This window comes from Camelus ferus, chromosome 15 (assembly GCF_009834535.1).
Source record: "Camelus ferus isolate YT-003-E chromosome 15, BCGSAC_Cfer_1.0, whole genome shotgun sequence".
NCBI lineage: Eukaryota > Metazoa > Chordata > Mammalia > Artiodactyla > Camelidae > Camelus > Camelus ferus.
The window spans coordinates 32409825-32425718 of record NC_045710.1 but is presented as its reverse complement, the minus strand read 5'-3'; positions in this window follow the sequence as shown (position 1 = coordinate 32425718).

Genomic DNA, 15894 nt, shown 5'->3' with positions numbered 1-15894 from the left:
CTTCCATTTTTCTCATTGAAATATAAAGGAAGGTTATGATACTGAGACTGAAGATCGCAGGGAAAAGGAGTTAGAAGTTTGAGAAGAAAGGAGTGAAAACCTAGGGAAATAGAGTGTAATTTCCAGGCAGTGTTAAATGTTCTACCATATTAGTGATCAATTGAGTGTAGGATCAGTCAGCTTGGTTATATTTTTCATTCAGCCACATCAGCTGCATGGGTATAGGTGCAGATTAGGTAGAGAGGTGGATCTGATCAGGTTTGGGAGTTTGCCAAGTGAATACCATAGAGAGAAGGGCACATGGACAGAGAAATTATTGACCATAGAGTTTAAGCTCTGTAAGAAGACAAAAGGTAAGACTACGAGGGGAGAGTGAGGGGCAGTGAAAAAGTAAAGGACTGATGGATTGTAGGCCCTGATGGAGCAGTGTTAGAGTGGGAATCACAGAGGGCATAATGGATGGGGGAAGAGTGGCAATCAAAAGTGGGATTCTTAACTCTGAAATTACAGTTCTGGGGATTGCAATTTTGTAACAGTGGGCAGGGAATGATCATGGAAATAAGTAGCAGAAGTAGGGGACAAGGATACGCTCATTACAGAAGAGGAAGTGAAAGAACTGAGAATTCAGGAAGGATTATCTCTGTGGACAGTGATTTTAGGAGGCTGTCGCAGTAATGCAGGCCTAAAATAATGGTGGCTTGGTGCAGAATGTTAGTGTTAGAAAAGGGGAGAAGTGGTGGGATTCCAGATAGAGTTAGAAGGTGAACAGGGTAGAGTCAAACAGGGATTCCTGGTGTGTTGGATATAAGATGTGAGACAGACAGGAGTCTTGGATGGTTTTTGGCCCAAGGAACCAGAAGGATGAAAGTGTTACTTATCTACTAAGATGGGAAGAGGGTTTTGGTGAAGAAGTTCATTTTGGACAGGTTAAATTTGAGATATTCTTTAGGCACATCAGAGTAGAGATGCCAAGTAGGCAGTTGGCTGTTTCAGTCTGAAGTTCAGGGGAGAAGGCTGGGCTGGAGATGAATTTGGTAGTCCCCAGCATATGACTGTACTCATGGTCACGAAAGTGAATAAGATCACCAATGGAATGAGAAGAGAGAAACCCAAGGGCCGAGTTGTTAGAAATCTAAGACACTCAACTCTATAAATTCTTTGAACATCTCTCTGTAAGGGCAGGAATTTTGTCTTGTGGCAGAGCCTACTAGATGCATATTCAGAATTCTCCCTTTCTTCCTTGCTAGGGGAATTCTCATTTGAGGGGATCAGCAATGTGATTAATGGATGTGGATGTGGCCATGTGTGAGGGAATGTGGTAACCACTACACTGCGGAAACCGGCCTGTGGCCATGTGCCACAGTTCTGGCTAGTGAATGTAGGCCAAAGCCCCAGGGTGGGATTCTAGGAAAGCTAGAAACGGTGGGGAAGTCATGCCCAGCTATCATGCTTTCCTCATGCTTCATCTCTGCCCTCCTTCCTGCTTGGATTGCACGTGGACTGTGGAAGTGCTGGAAGGCAAATAGTACCAGCACTCAGAAGTGCTCAACACAAATTTAGGAAGTTGGCGAATCCATCTTGGCGTTGTGGAGGCACCAGAGCAGCCTTGAACTGCCGACTCTGGACTTCATATTATGTGAGAAAAACAAAAGCGTCATACATTCATTTGAGCAGTTGAGGGGCAGAGGGAGGTTTACAGCAAAGTGTGTACATTTGTGCTATAACCTACCCTTTCTCCATAGAAAAATGCCTAGCGTGTATTAGGTAATCAGCAAATGTTGATTGGATGAATAAATAACTAATAAAAGATTTCAATACAATGGTTAAAAAGGAAATAAGTGTTCAGAAAAATCCAGTTTTCCTTAATCATGTTAGACAGTATGATGGAATAAGTGGTTCCTATTTATTATAACACACTGTAAAATATCTAAAAATAATCCTATAAGCAATGTACAAAATCAATACAAAGAAAAATTATAGAACTTTACTATTGAATATAAAATAAAGGTCAAATGCATTTAAAGTATACCACATTCCTAGATTGGAAGACATGATATTGTAGAAAGATCAGTCCTCCAAAAATTAACGTTATCTATATAGATAGAGAAAAAGGGAGAGATCTGCTTTTGTCACGGTTCCAATCATCATTCCAGTTGATTTTGTTTCTGTTTGTATGTTTGTTTGTTTATTTAAACTTAAATTAAAAATTAAAATTACTTGGAAGAGAGTGAAAAAAGTCAAATCAACGTCTTAAAAGAATAATTGGGTTGGATGATATGGGAGAATTTGTCCTATCAGATACTGAAGTATACTCAAAACCTTACATCATTTAAACAGTGTGGTACTGGCACAGGAATAGATAAACAGAAGTGTGGAATAAGCAGAGAATTCAAAATCTATGAGAATTTAATATATGCTAAAAGTGACATTTCCGATTGGTGCAAAATCATATTGCCACACTAACACAAAGATTAGTTCCAGATGGATTAAACATAAATAAAATCTTAAAAGAACTACAAGCAAACGTAGAAGTCTTAGAGAAGTGATTAAATAGCCATGTTTGTGGAATGCGAGAAAAAATAGAGGAAACGTGAGCCTATAGACCTAAAAGTTGCATTTGTTGAACACCTCGGTTGAGACCCTGTGCCAGGTACTGGGGACAAAAGATGAATATGGTATCTTGAGGACATCTGGCACCTAGAGGAGTTGGAATTTAAGCTGCAACAAAGAGCATTTTGAGTTAAATATCATGGGCATTTTGGAGTCAAACCCGGCTGCTATCTACTTCAGGATAGAGTGTCATCCCATTTCATTTGAAGCCACAAGACTCTTTTGGAGTACTTGGTTTGGGATTAATGGAGTGCTCATGTGGAGGTGTCTGTGCATCTAACCCTGACCTCAGAGTTAGCACTGGTGTTAAAATTGGAGATGGAAAGAAGGAACAGGATGGAAAAACCAAAAATATATTTAGTCGATCTTTTTATTTTGGCTTCCTGCCTAAAATCAGTCATAATGAGTTGGATTTAAATAACAGATCATGGAGAACTGAATGACTGGGCTCATTGCCAAAGCAGTTCGTTCCACAGGAAGAAAGATATAGATTTCTTCCCACTCACTCATTTTATATGGTGAGGATGATTCTGTGCATGAAGGCTGGGTTTATTATTTAGGGGGAGAGTGGGACAAGCAGACTCGGGTCCTGTCAGCACTAAAAATTACTGTTTTAGAAATTAATTTAAAAACCACCCCCAGAAAAGATTTGCTTTTCTCTTACCTTACCTCATATCAAGAATTTAAATATGGTTGTAGTATTCCTCCATTAAATATTTTTGAAAGTCTAACCCTGAAGAAAGGAAGTAAATTATTAACTAAATACTACAGGGAAACCTCTCAGATACCAGAGAATTTGTCATGACTGTCTAGCTCATCTAAAGTGACAGGTCTGAAATGTTATGTAGCTCAACCCTACAGAAAAATCTAAAGTTCAAGCTACAAAGGTGAAAGGAGAGATGAGGTGAGGGAGGGAGAGAAAGCAATGGAATAGCCCAGCTTTGTTTTGTCTCAAGTTTTGAGAGTCTTGTCTTAGCCAAGCAATTAGGCCAAGTAAGTCTCCAGATTTGTTGCAGTGTTTTGCAAAAGTAGTCAGGGGACAGATGAATGAAAGCTCGCCTCTGACAACAACCCACATGAGATGAACTATCCGCCTCCTTCTGGCCAGGTCCACTAACTCGAGAAATCCCCCCAAGGGGGCAAGCTTTCGGATGCCTTTCTCCAGTCCCAGTGGCTGGTTCTCTGATCACCTGACATTGGCCCACCTGCTTCCCAGGTTTAAGTCTCCTGGCAATGAAGGACAAGGTGGCACCAGTGACAGCCAAACCAAAGGTTTATTCAAATTCTTTGCCTCACAGGATTAAAATGATTCCATGAAGGTAAAACTCAGAAGGCCAGTGGAGTCCAATTTGGTAATAATTTATTACTTCAGTAACGAAAACAACTAAATTTCTAGCTAGTAAGACATACTGTCACTTTACCTGCAGTAACACCCACAAGAAACATCTGAAGTTATTTTTGGTCATTTTGTTATAACTTTATTTTGATTTTTTCCTGATTCGAAAAAGTAATAAATACAGATAATGAAATATGAAAGTTGAAAAACAAAAATCCCTTGTAATTTGAGAAGTAATCCGCTTTTATAGTGTATGTGTATCTTCAGCCTTTTTCTATACGTATACGCCTTCATACCTAAAGATATTTTAAAAATCAGGATCAGATTATATAGTGTTCTATTTTTACAATATAGCATGCACGTCTTTCCATTATCAATAGCCACATATCTACCTTAATGTGTGTCATCATAAGTGTATGAACCACTGCAAACAGTGCTTCAGTGAATGCGATGGTGCATTGTTTTAGTGGTTTTGCTCTGTCAAAGCACATGCACATTTAAATATTACTAGCTATTGTGAAAATCCCTATATAGTAAGGATGAATAGTGTGTTGTTAAACTTCTGTTTCAATTGTGTGTCCTATGTATTTGTGTTGACACTGCATTAAAGATATGAAATACATTCTTTATTGTGCATTGAGGTTTTTTTTTTAAGTATGAAAGCAGACTTTCTCTATAGAGTAATCATGTCTGTTCCCCAAATTCGTCATGTTCCCTCTCACTACAGAGCCTTTGAAAGTGTCACGTCATTCCTTTTGCCTGGAACAGCCTCCCCTTGCTCTCATTTCTATCCCTTTGTCAAGTCTCAGTGATTGGGTCACACCTCAGGTGGCATTTTCTGAGACGTCTCGTTAAACTCCCTGTCTGAATCAAGTTCTGTTTTAAAGTCTCTCTTTGCAGCGTGTAATGTTCCTTCACTTCCTGCACGCAGCTGATGGCTGTACATTTATGTGTATAATATCAGCACTTAATGTCTTCATCTGCAGGTTGGAAACTCCACGAGGACAGCAGCCTTGAATACCCACCGTTACTTGTGGTAACTTGGAACTTCACCCCCTTTTATTCATTCCTTACCTCCTCTGATTTTGACCCCATTTTTACCACCTGAGTCTTCCATTGTTTTACCTTGATTCCTCCACATACGGTGTTGGCCTTGGTCTCTGTTTAGCTCAGGATCTCTAGAAAACAGACCATGAGAAGAAGGCTTATGTACTTATGCTTTATTGAGGTTTACAATCCCAGGGCAGGAAGAGCAATAGGAAAAGGAGGTGAGTCCAGGAAGTAGAGAAAGCAAGACGAAGTGCTGCTACAGACGCATCAGAAAATGCTGGCATCTTCTTGGTCACCAGGTTGTCTTTGAGGAGGCCCCGTGAAATGCTGGAGACTCAGGACAGTGGAAGGATGGAAGGAAGGGAGGAAAGAGAAGGAGTTAATCTGCTGTCTCCTTCCTGCCTCCTGTCTCTCACTGGTCAGAGTTCACCCTACTAGGCAGGCACTGACTCCCTCGTACTTCCAGGTTTTATTACTTGGCTTCTGTGGGCAGTTGCGAAGAAAGTGGGTCAGCTGGGTCAGACCCTAGTGCTGATGCTACTTTGGATCCCACGGCAACAGGTGGGATAGCAGCCATGCTGAATTCCAGACCTCTCCCTGGCCCCCCCAGCTAGCAGTGGTGACTGCAGTTGCAGCTAGGCTTCCTGGGGGGCCTCTGGCTGAGAAAGAGACTGGGTAAATCTGGGATCCTCACAGACAGGTCCAGTACAGCCTCTGGAGCATTAGGACTGGGGTCCTTCCAAACTAGCTTAGCTTCCATGACCTACTAGCTCATGAGCCCACCGCCCCGCTCTGCCCCCTCGGTATCCCTTGCCTCTACTCTGTACTTGTGGAACTCAGCTCTAACCCAGATGACCCAACCAGCTATCAAACAAGCCAGCCCCAGAGCCTCCCCAGCCCTGCCTCACCACTTAGAGCAGCGCCGGGTCACCTAGGTGCTATAAAACCTCTATTTCATCATTGTTTACAAGGTTCCCTTAGATTACTTCCCTCCCACTGAGATCTCTGAGAACTTTGACCAGAGGCTGCAGATCCATTAAAGAAGGAAAGTTAGAAATTCAGAGCAGTGGGAAGGTCTCTCTGCCTCATGGAGAGTTTGGCTCCTGTGTGATTGATACTGGAAGCCGTTGGAGCTGAGAATGGACATGAGTCAGGGGCCAAGAAAACTAAAACTGACCATTAATTGTCCCTTAACCCCTCATGTCTTTCCAAAAGGAAAACATACGCTTGATGCCACACCCCATCCCCAAGATAAAAACATCAAAAACCATAGGAGAGGATATGCAAAACCAGACTGTGTATGTCTAATTTGACAAGGGGTTATTTAAAAATAAATTGCTCAAGGCAAAGCACAGATGAAGAGAGTTACTTTGGGTTTTGGCCAACTCTTCACTAATAATCTGTGCTGGCCCCAGTGAATAGAGCCACGACCAAAGAAAATAGTCTGCAAACAAAAATTTGTCTCCAGAAACTTTATCTTGCTCTTGTTTGGGTTTTGGTTTTGGTTATGGCTTAATTGAGCTATAATTCACCATTTAAAGGGGTACAAATCAGTGATTTTGAGTATGTTCACAGAGTTCTGCAACCATCATCACAATAAATTTTAGAATTTTTTTTCATTACCCCAACAAGAAACCTTGTACCCATTGGCAGTTGCTCGCTCCACACCCTCAGCCCTAGGCAACCTCTAATCCACCTTCTGTCTGTATGGATTTGCCTTTTCATTTCATGTAATTGGAATAATATACTATGTGGTCTTTTGTGACTGGCATCTTTCACTTAGCATACTGTTTTCAAAGTTCATCCATGTTGTAACATGTATCAGTACTTCATTTCTTTTTATTGCTGAGTGATATTCTACTGTATGGATATACCACATTTTCTTTATCTGTTCATCAGTTGAAGGACATTTGGATTGTCTTCCACTTTTTGGCTACTATGAATTATTCTGCCATGTACATGACCATACAAGTTTTTGTGTAGACATATGTCATTATTACTCTTGGGTATATACCCAGGAATAGAATCGCTGGGTCAAATGGTAACTCTGTGTTTAACATTTTGGGGAACTGCCAGACTGTTTTCCAAAGTGGCTGCACCATTTTGCATCCTCTCTTTTGATGTATAGGGGTAACAGTTTTTCTGCATCCTCATCAGTACTTGTTATTTATCTGGATTTTTGATTATAGTTATCCTACGGGGTATAAAGTGGTTTTACAATGTAGTCTTAATTTGTATTTCCTCATGGGTAATAATACTGAGCATCTCTTTGTGTGTTTATTAGCCATTCATGTATCTTCTTCAAAGAAATGTCTATTCAGTCTTTTGACAGCTTTTTAATTAATTTCCTAATAATTTTTCTATATTGTAGGACTTTTTTATATATTCTCAATGTAAGCTCTTTATCAGATATATAATTTATAAAAGCTTTATCCTATTCTGTGGGCTTTTTTTCTTTTCTTGATAGCGGAGAACAAAATTTTTAATTGTTGTGAGGTCCAATTTATTCTTTTTCTTTTGTTGCTTGTGCTTTTGGCATCATATTTAAGAAACCATTGCCTAACCAATGGTCATGAAAATTTACACCGATGTTTTCTAAGAGTTTAATAATTTTGGCTTTTACATTTAGGTCTTTGATCCATTTTGTGTTAATTTGTATATGGGCTGAGATAGAGGTCCAGTTGGCTCTTTTAAATATGGATATTGAATTATCAGAGCACTATTTGTTATAAAGACAGTTCTTTCCTCATTTAATTATCTTGGCATTGTTATCAATAAGCAATTGACAATAGACACATGGGTTCTGTATTGTAGACATATAGGTAATTCTATTTCATTGATCTTTGTGTCTATGCTTTTGCCAAGTACCGTACAGTCTTGAATACTGTATATTTGTAGCAATTTTGAAATTGTGTCATGTGAGTCTTCCAGCTCTGTTCTTTTTCAAGGTTACTTTGGCTATTCTGGATTTGCATAAGGATTTTAGGATCAGCTTGTCAATTCTGTAAAGAAGCCAGCTGAGATTTTGATAGGGATTTCATCGAATCTGTAGATCAGTTTGGGAAGTATTGCTATCTTAGTAATATTGAGTCTTCCAATCCATGAACAAGGGCTAGATATTGTTCCATTTATTTCAGTCTTCTTTAATTTCTTTCAACAGTGTTTTATTGTTTTCAGAGCTTATGTTTTGTACTTTTGTTAAATTTATTTCTAAGCATTTTATTATTTTTGATGCAAATGTAAATGGAATCTTTTTATTATATTCATTTTCTGACTGCTGTAAGTGTATAGGAATACAGTTGATTTTGTATATTGATTTGTATTTTGCAGACTTGCTGAACTCGTGTATTACGTTTGAGGTTTTTAGTGGATTCCTTGGGGCTTTCTATATATAAGATTATGCCATCTGTGGATGGGTATTGTTTTACTTTTTTCTTTCTAATCTAAATTCCTTTTATCTAATTTCCTTGCCTAATTGTTCTGATTAGAACCTCCAGTACAATGTTGGATAGAAATGGTGAGCGTGGACATTCTTGTCTTGTCCCTGATCTAAGGAGAAAGAAAGTATTCAGTCTTTTATCATTAAGTATGATTTAGTTATGGGGTTTTTATACTTGTTCTTTATCAGGCTGAGGAAATTCCCTCCTATTCCTATTTTTTTATTGTTTTAATCGTAAAGGGTATTGAATTCTATTAATATGTTATATTATAGCAATTGATTTTCAAATGTTAAGTCAATCTTGCACTTCCAGGATAAATTCCACTTGGTCATGGTATATATGACTGGTTGAATTGTGTCCCTGGAAAAATGCACATGCTGAAGTCCTAACTCCCAGCACCACAGAATATGACCTGGTTTGCATGTAGGATGCCTAAAGACGTAATTAAAGACGAGGTGAATTACAGTAGACCCTAATCTAACGTGACTGATGTCCTTATAAAAAGGAGAAATTTGGACCCAGACATGCACACAGGGAGCACGTCATGTGGAAATTAGGAGTTACGCTGCCTCACACCAAGGAACTATGGGAAGGTAGGGAAGGGGCCTGGGACAGGTTCCTCAGAAGGAACCAACCTGCCAGCACATTGATCTCAGACTTCCAGCCTCCACAACTGGAGACAATGAATTTTTGTTGCTAAGCCACCCAGTTTGTGGTACTTCGTTACAGCAGCCCTAGCAAACTTAATACAGTATATTCTCCTTTTTATATATTCTTGGATTTGGTTTGCTAGGATTTTGTTGAGGATTTTTGCATCTGTATTTATAACAGATGTTGGTAGTTTTCTTTACTTGTAATATCTTTTGGAGCTATTTCCTTAGTGTTTCTCTAGGCTTACCAGATACATCTAATCAGAACCTACTTCAGATTTATAGAAACTTGTTCCCAGTAAGATGTAGACATGTTACTCCCATATAACTCTTCTCTCTCCCCCTTTTTGTACTCATTACTGTTATGCTATATCATATTATATTATTGTTACATCTATACATGTTACAAACCCAACAATACATTAGTATGTTATTACTTTATATAATTTTATGGCTATTAAACTAATAAAAGGGACAGCAAGAGGAAAGCAAGACACACTATTTATAGAGCTTTATATTAACCTTTTAATCCATCCTTCCTGGTTCTCTTCATTTGTACCTTATTTCCTAAGCAAAGAGAATCCATGGAAGATTTTTGGTGAGGGAAAAGGGATGGTGGGCATTTGAATATGTACAGTTAAATTTGAGGACAGTTGCTCTGGCAGGCACATGTAAATGCACTGGGGTGATTCGAGGGATAGAAGGCAGAGGGGTAAGTTAGGAGGCAGTTGCAGCAGTCAAGGTACATATTTCTGGGAGCCTGGCTTTGGCTTGATTTGGGCTCTGTTGCCTTGTATTTTTCCTTCTGGAGCTGAGAATGTCTTAAGACAGGTGAATATGCACTGACTCAGTCAGGCATCAGTAGGTATACTTACCAAGACTTGTTGATGAACTGAGGTCAATCCAAGGATGAACCCAAGATGGGAAAAATGTCTAGTCTGGTGATTTGAGGGGCCTCAGAAAGAGACTTTCCCATGGGAAGCCTCTGTGGAGAACATGATGCCTAGCAAGCAAAGCCCATCCCAGGCCATGGTGATAAAAGAAATTTGCCACATAATTATGTGTGAATGCAAAGGAGGAGAGGGAAGGAGGAGGAGAGATTCTTCCCCGTGCAAGTGTCCCTGCAGCTGTCAGGGATGAGGTTACAGACCATGGAAGAGAATGCAGAATTCCCCTTCCCTTTCCCAGGGCAGATGACCTTTCAGAAATTAAACAAATCAGTTCAGTGTCCTCAGAGGAAGCATGTTTGACTGCCCTGGTTCAATGGGCTCCATTGTTTCAGGTGAAGCCAGGTGATTCAGTTCATCACTGATATCCTTCTTAGGAGGTTTTCTCTGTGAATTTTCATCTGGAATAATTTTGTAAGATCTGGATTAGACATGCTGCCACATACAATTTAAAACATACACACGAATGGACCTGGAGATTGTCATACTAAGTGAAATAAGCCAGAAAGAGAAAGAAAAATACCATATGATATCACTTATATGTGGAATCTAAAAAAATGACACTTATTTACAAAACAGAAAAAAAACTCACAGACATAGAAAACACACTTATGGTTACCAGTGGGGAAAGGGGAAGGGGGGAGGGCGTTTGGGGAGATCGGCATTTGCAGATACTAACTAACTACCTATCTGTGAAATAGATAAACAACAAGGTCCTACTGTATAGCACAGGGAACTATATTCAATATCTTATAATAGCCTATAATAAAAACATGAAAAGGAATATGTGTATGTATAACTGAATCACTATGCTGTACAACAGAAATTAACACAACATTGTAAACCAACTATACTTCAGTTTAAAAAAAAAGAATAGAGTGTTCTCCCCTAAGTGCAGAGACAGCGTTGGTGCTATAGATCATGCATAGTGGTTATTCTAGTACAAGCAAGGGGTAACCGAGGCCTGAATGAGGTTGTAGTGATAAAGGTTCACTTCTAGAATGTTCATGGAGGTAATCATAGGTAGCAAAAAACAATAATAACAAATGTTTGGAAGTTTAAAAATAACCCATCAATCAAGGAAGCAATCAAAGTGAAAATTAGAAAAAAAATGATGCTTTGCTCTGCTGATTGCATACTACCAAGTGGTCTCAAAATCATTAATATTGTTTAAAATGACTGTGCCCCTTGGCATCTTTGGAAGTGAATACAAGTCTTCTCTAAAGGAGAATTCTCTCAGAAAAGTTCAAGTAATATGATATCGCAGTCAAAAATTTTAAAGCAAACAAAACAAAACAAAAGCAAGTAACAAGCCACTGTGATAAGAGACAGCAAGGAAATAGCTGAGTAAGACCCTCTGAGCCTCCATGTGTTGGGATTATTAGACACAGACTATAAAATAAATATACTGAATGTATTTAAATGAAATAAGAGGTTAAACCATTTGAATAAGGAGAAAGACAATATTTTTAAAATGTACTAGTAGGTCTGATAAAAGAACTAAATGTTTGGAAATGAAAAATATAATTGGAATTTTTTGCCATAAAGAAAACCAAAAATTTTACAAAGTCAAATATATCATTTCTTTTACCTTTATGTTAATTTTTTTCTTTTAAATATTTTATTTAGAATGTATTTGGTGTAAGTGAAAGAGAGAATCCAATTTCATGTTTTCCAGATGGCTATCCTCTTATCCTAATACTATTTATTAAATATATCATTTTACCCCACTGATTTGAAATGCCAACTTTATCAGAAACTAATCCGAATATTTGTTTGTATCTCTTTCTGTGATATCTGTTCTGTTCCATAGATCTTTCTGTGCTGGTACCAAACTGTTTTCATTACTATGATGTATATAATACTTTCTGATAGCGGATAGGACTTGTCCTCCTTTATTTGTCATTTCTTGCTTTATTCTCCAAATAACAGTGTTAGTATTTTTCTTGAGAAAGTTTGACTTATATATTTAGTTAGAGAGGATTGCCATCATACTCATCATCTCTTTATCTAAGAATATGTCTTACTATTTATTCAGGTCTTTTTTTAATGACCTTTCATAGTGCTTCCAAGTTTTCCTCATGTTAATCTTGCATATTTCTTAGATTTATTCCTAGATATTCTATTATGTTTCTTACTTTTGTAAAATAGCTATTTTGTACATGATTGTTATTTGAATATCAGAGAACTATTGATTGTGTGAATGTGTGTTTTTAAGTTGAAGTATAGTTGATTTACAATGTTGTATTAGTTTCTGGTGTACAGCAAAGTGATTAAGTTATACATATATGTATATATTATTTTTCATTATAGGTTATTACAAGATACTGGATGTAGCTCCCAAAATATTGAATATATACAGTGGAACCTTGTTGTTTATCTATTTTATATGTAGTAGTTTGTATCTGCTAATCCCAAGCTCTTAATTTATCCCTCCCCCACAACTTCCCCCTTTGGTAACTTTAAGTTTGTTTTCTATGTCTGTGGATCTTTCTAGTTTGTAAATAAGTTCATTTGTATCTTGTTTTAGATTCAACATATAAGTGATATATTTGTCTTTCTCTTTCTCTCTCTCTTCACTTAGTATGATAATTTCTAAATCCACCCATGTTGCTGCAAATGGCATTATTTTATTCTTTTTTATGGCTGAGTAGTATTCCAGTGTGTGTGTGTGTCTGTACCACAAATTTTTTATCCAGTCATCTGTGGATGGACATTTAGGTTGCTTCCATGTCTTGGCTATTGTAAATAGTGCTGTTATGAACATTGGGGTGCATGTATCTTTTTGAATTAGAGATTTCTCAGAATATATGCCCAAGAATGGGATTGCTGGATTACATGGTAACTATTTTTAGTTTTTTTAAGGAAACTGCATCTGTTCTCTATAGTGTTGTAATCTCTAGGGTAACCATGAAAAGAGTAGTAAAATAATGTATAATTGAGAAGCTAATCAAAAGGGAATTGGAATGATAAAAAGTATTTGACTAATTTAAAAAAAATACAAGAAAGAAGAGTGAAAGAGCATGAAACAGATGGGACAAATAGAAAACAATAAGATGGCAGATGTAAACATCAATGATTACTTTAAATATAAGTCCTTTGTTTAAAATGCAAAGATTATTCAGTCTGGCTGAAACAAAAACAAAAACAAAAGCTGTAGAGCCCGAGCAGGAGAGCATGCAGAGAAACAGAGATGATTCAGGCCTGCAGGTTTCAGAGCAGACTACCGAGTGTGTTTCTCCGAGTTGAGGGACACATCCGGAAGTGTTAAGACCAAAATCCCTTGGTGCACAATGGCAAGGGGACAACGGGTAGGCTGGTGGGAGAAGTTTCCCCAAGGTTGATTTGGTCTTGAGAAACAAAAGGAGATGGAGTAAACAAGGAATCAGATATTTAGGTCCAGTAGTTTGTGCTGCTGCTAAATGTTTAACAACTGGCTCTCCAAGTGTAGTTCCAGCATGAATGTGGAATAGTATTTTTATGCTAACAAGTCAGGTGAAAGTGAAACAATGAAGGCAGGTGTTGACATTTCACTCATCAGTTGCCTGGCATGTGTGACATTTTTACTGAGTTGGATAATCGTTTTTGAATATTGGAAAAATAGTTTTTGCTTGTTTGTTTTTTTGTATTTTTGCTACTCACAATGTAATGGCTACAGACGTGATATATTTGTCATCTCATCCACATCATTTCCATTTTCTCTATCACGTTCTTCTGTCCAGACCAAGATTCAGCAAACTACGACTTAGGAGTTGCATACATAACTCTTAAATTATCCGCTCAGGTCAAATGTCACCTTGCTTTGATGTTCACCAAAATACATGGATAAGTTCTTTTCAGTAGTCAAATATTGTACATCATTTCTTTTTAACTTGAACGTCTATTTCCTTTCCATATTTTTCCATATAACTTTATCCCAGTGCAATATCATTATGTTTAAAAATTTTTATTGATTATCCTATCATATTTCTCTGCAACAAAAATCATATATGTTAATGACTTATATGGTGGTCATTTTGCAATATATACAAATATTGAATTATGTTGTACACCTGAAACTAATATATGTCAATTATACCTCAATTTAAAAATGTTTTTAATTTGTTTTAATTTCTTACATCCATAAGTCTCCTAAAGGTTAATAAAAAGTTATTAGAAAGATATCACTTAGTGATATTGGGTGAGGCATTTTTCAATGAGTTTGTGTTACCATAGGTAAATATTCAACGATGACATTTCCAGAATAAGACAGGCTTAGCATCAATTCTGCTCTTCACTTTAGCTTTTTAGATCACAGAGCTGAGAACCCATGTTTACATAAATAACTAGATGGAAGTAAAAGTAGTTTTATTTTTTAAAATATCACTCAAGGCTCGGAAATTCCTTCAAGTTATATGCCAAAATCAAGTCAGAAGCGATCATCAGCAGTTCTCTTTAATATCCATCACAACTTGATTAGATCCTCCCTCAATTTTGTTGAAACCCAGGAATTAGAAACCACCCAATTTGCAAAAAATTTTGTTTCCTAGTCTTTAAAGCCATTCGTTTTCTCAATTTCTCATAATTTTGACCCCAATAAAAGCCTTTCTAGGACTTATGAAACCACTGTTAATTATTCTTGTTATTTTGAGATAAATCTCATTTTCATACCTTAAGTTTGTTAAACTGAGATTTAAAAAAAAGAACATAAAATTGGAAATTGTAAATCCTTTGTGAACAAAATATAAAAATGCTGAATTTCAGTTTTCTAGGACACCCTGAAGTGTCTTAAAATGGCAAGACAGGTGGACAGAGTAGGATATTTGACAGTTGTTATGTAGAGATAAGTTAGTAATTTACTTAATGACTGAAAAGGAGCATGTTTATAATTGTATGTTTGGTATTATTAGAAAATCACATCAAAATCTGAGGAGGAATTATCTGTAATTAAATAATGTTGGTTTTGTAAAGTTCAGGATATTATGTTCTAGTTTATGTTTTGGGAACATTTTATCCGACACCCATACAGGGGTAGATGTTCTTTTTTTTTTTTTTTTTTTTAGTAGACTTTATTACTTAAGTTTTAGGTTCACAGCATAATTGAGCAGAAGGTACAGGGAGTTTCCATGTAACTCCTGCTCTCACACATAACCTCCCCTATTATCAACATCCCGCACAGAGTGGTACATTTGTTAACAGTTGTTGAACCTACATTGACACGTCATTATCACCTGAAGTCCATAGTTAATATCAAGGTTCACTCTTGATGTTACACATTCTGTGGGTATCCACCATTGTAGTATCACACAGAGTGGTTTCACTGCCCTAAAAATCCTCTGTGCCATGTGATCAGCAGGTGGCTGACTAGCAACAATGATATCAGACCGGCTCTTTTTCTTCCTCCTGTTATTTCTGGGAGTAAGAAGGCAGAGCTGACCTCTCTGTAACTGGCCTCTTAGAACAAGATGTTAATTAGCAATGCTGTATGTAATTCGGAGTGAGGAGAGGGTAAAAATGAAAGTATCTACACCTTCCATTTGGAATTCCTGCAGCAGTTTTACCACGTCTAGATCGTGTCACTTGCCACTGTATTATAAACCATTTTGCTTTGTTGTCTGCTTCGTGCTTATGGCTCTGTAATTCACGGTGTGTTCTGTGTCTTTTTCATTAATTCATATCAACAAATATTCGTTAAGTCCCTACTGTGTGCAGAATTTTCTGGCCATGCTGGACAAAGGAACAAGAAAAATGAAGAACACATTTTCCTATTTGACGGAGCGTAAAGCCTAGTTGCAGGCCTAGGAATTTACCTTGTAGTTAGACTTGCCAAAGTTCAAGTTGTGCTACAAGGATATTCATTGCAGCATTATTTGTAATAGGAA